The following is a 3305-nucleotide window of genomic DNA, read 5'->3' as shown; positions in this document are numbered from 1 at the left end:
TTCCAGCTTTAGGTATATCAATATACCATGTATGTAAATTATATATAAATATAATTTTAAATTATATGTGTAAAATGTGTATATATGGTTTACCTCTTTTTTTTTTTTTACATTATTAAGGATTCAGTTCAGTGATAATAAATACCTTTGTAGGGGCCGCGTGCGGAGCCGCGCGCCCGGGAGGCTCCGGGACCGTGGCGGCGGGCGGCGGCAGCTCAGCCCTCCGCGGGCCATGTCCTCTCCGGCTGTGGCGAGGAGTCCCCCGGGAGGGAGTCGGGAGGTGGCCCCGGCGCCGCAGGGCGGAGGCCGGTTCTGGGAAGTGGGCGGTGGCAGCGGCCTTCGGCTGGAGCGCGCGCCCGCGGAGTCGGAGCGCTGGGACCTGCTGCTCCGCTGGAGGGAGCTGCTGGCGCTGGGCGGCCACCTGAGGGGCGCGCCGGAGGCGTTCGCGGCGGCGCTGCGCCGCGGGGCCCCGGCCAGGCCCGAGTGCCTGGGCGCCCTGGTGGGACTGCCTGGTGTTCAACTACCGGCTCCGCCACCGGCTGAGCTGGAGCGCGGCCCCGGCTGCGGGCGCGGACGGCGGCGCCTGCGGGGTCTTCAGATGCCTGGGCTGCCGGGGCTGCCTGAGCGAGCCGGTGCCGTGCCTTGTGGCCACAGCTACTGCCGCCGCTGCCTGCGGAGGGAACTCCGGGCCCGCTGCCGCCTCTGCCGGACCGGCTGCCGCCCCCCACCGCCAGTGCCACTGATGCTGAAGGGACCGCCCCGCGGCCGCCGCCTCTGGCGGCCGCCATCGCCGCCTCAGACTTCAGAACCAGCGTCGTCCTCAACCACCTGGCGGAGAAGTGGTTCCCGGGCCAGCGCGAGCGGCCCCGGGCGGCTGGCAGACTCGGGGAGCTGCTGCACCAGGGGCGCTACCGGGAGGCCTTGGCCGCCGCCTGCGAGGCGCTACGAGCAGAGCCCAGTGACTTGATTGTAAAAATGTACAGAGCGGAATCATATGCTGGTCTCCAAAAGTTTAAAGCAGCCATAGAAGATTTAAATGCAGTTCTTTTTCAACTTCCAGATTGGTCTGAGGCTTACTTCAGGAAAGGAAAAGTACTCTATGATGCTGGTTTTTTAGGTAATGCCTTACAACTCTGTCTTCAGTGCTTAGCCCTTGATGAAGATGTTGCACCTGCAAAGCTGCAAGTGCAAAAGATTTTATGTGATTTATTATTACCTGAAACCTTAAAAGAAGGCCTGAAGGAATCTTCCTGGAGTTCATTACCATGTACTAAAAACAGACCTTTTGATTTTCCTTCAGTGATGGAAGAGTCTCAGTCTCCCAGTGAACCTAGCCCAAAGCAGAGTGAAGAAATACCAGAGGTCACTTCAGAGCCCGTCAAAGGAAGCTTAAACCGTGCTCAGTCAGCACAGTCTATACATTCAACAGAAACGCCTACCAGAGAGGACCGTTTAAAAAAAGTGTCCTCAGAACCTGTTCTGTCTGTTCAAGAAAAAGGTGTTCTGCTGAAAAGAAAGTGGTCTCTTTTAGAACAGGATGTGATTGTAAATGAAGGTGGAAGAAATAAGCTTCAAAAACAAGGAGAAACTCCCAATGGAGTCTGTATGTTTTCCTTAGCTTATGGTGATATTCCAGAAGAATCAATCGATGTCTCGGATTTCGAATGTTCTGTCTGCGTGAGGTGGTTTTTTGAGCCAGTAACAACCCCTTGCGGACGTTCATTCTGTAAGAATTGTCTTGAGCGTTGTTTAGAACATGCACCATATTGTCCTCTTTGCAAAGAAAGCTTAAAAGAGTATCTAGCAGATAGGAGATACTGTGTCACACAGCTGTTGGAAGAATTAATAGTGAATTATCTGCCTGATGAACTGTCTGAGAGAAAAAAAATATATGATGAAGAAACTGCTGAACTCTCACACTTGACCAAGAATGTTCCAATATCTGTTTGTACTATGGCCTACCCCACTGTGCCTTGCCCTCTCCGTGTATTTGAGCCGAGATATAGATTGATGATTCGAAGAAGTATGCAGACTGGAACCAAACGGTTTGGCATTGTGTGTCAGTGATACACAAAATAGTTTTGCAGATTATGGTTGTATGTTGCAAATGAGAAACGTGCATTTCTTACCTGATGGAAGGTCTGTTGTTGATACAGTTGGAGGAAAGCGGTTTAGGGTTTTAAAAAGAGGAATGAAAGATGGATATTGCACTGCTGACATTGAATATCTGGAAGATGTTAAGGTTGAGAATGAAGATGAGAGTAAGAATCTCAGAGAGCTTCATGATTTGGTTTACTCTCAAGCCTGCAGCTGGTTTCAGAATTTAAGAGACAGATTTCGAAGCCAAATTCTTCAGCACTTTGGATCAATGCTGGAGAGGGAAGAAAACCTTCAGGCAATCCCTAATGGACCCGCATGGTGTTGGTGGCTTCTTGCAGTTCTCCCTGTAGATCCACGATACCAGCTGTCGGTTTTGTCAATGAAGTCTTTGAAAGAATGGTTGACAAAGATACAGCATATACTGACCTATTTTTCTAGAGACCAATCTAAGTAACTGCTTGGATCTCCCTTTAAAATTACCCTAATCTGGCTGCGTCGATGGCCAGATTGTCCGCTGCCTTTGCACATCTAGTGCTGGTTTCAGAAATGTAATGAAACTTTTCTTTTTCCTTCAACCTCCTGAATCATGTGGTTCTGCAAATGAATACCTTCAACTAGGATTTAGACCACTAAGAACTTGCACAGAAAAACACGCGCTGAATGTGTGTTAAACCTCTACATTGTGGGCCGGGCGCGGTGGCTCAAGCCTGTAATCCCAGCACTTTGGGAGGCCGAGACGGGCGGATCACGAGGTCAGGAGATCGAGACCATCCTGGCTAACACGGTGAAACCCCGCCTCTACTAAAAAATACAAAAAACTAGCCGGGCAAGGTGGCGGGCGCCTGTAGTCCCAGCTACTCGGGAGGCTGAGAAAGGAGAATGGCATAAACCCGGGAGGCGGAGCTTGCAGTGAGCTGAGATCCGGCCACTGCGCTCCAGCCTGGGCGACAGAGCAAGACTCCGTCTCAAAAAAAAAAAAAAGAAAAAAAAAACCCTCTACATTGTGAAGTTGCACTATGTACTATACTCTACAATGAAATAAGAACTCAGTGAGAGAGTGTGTGCGTGTGTGTGTGTGCGTGCATGCATGCGTGCTTGTGGGGGTTGGGTAGTGTGTGTGCATTTTCTCTGGCTTTAAAATTTTAAAACAAACAAAAAAGCCATAGAGAGCAGAACTTGCTGAGGGTCATTTGTTGCCCAAGTTT

The 3305-nt window shown here is 50.3% G+C and overlaps 1 pseudogene across 1 annotated transcript; it reads left to right on the top strand.

Moving 5' to 3' along the window:
• The first annotated feature begins 232 nt into the window (after positions 1–232).
• Positions 233–2780, top strand: LOC112613062 (annotated as a pseudogene). The gene has a single exon (XR_003116910.1). The product of XR_003116910.1 is annotated as an LON peptidase N-terminal domain and RING finger protein 1 pseudogene (transcript).
• Positions 2781–3305: the final 525 nt, after the last annotated feature.

The sequence above is a fragment of the Theropithecus gelada genome, chromosome 19 (genome assembly GCF_003255815.1).
Source record: "Theropithecus gelada isolate Dixy chromosome 19, Tgel_1.0, whole genome shotgun sequence".
In the NCBI taxonomy this organism is placed as follows: domain Eukaryota; kingdom Metazoa; phylum Chordata; class Mammalia; order Primates; family Cercopithecidae; genus Theropithecus; species Theropithecus gelada.
Note: the sequence above shows the minus strand (reverse complement) of the source record. Positions and strands in the feature narration are given on the sequence as shown.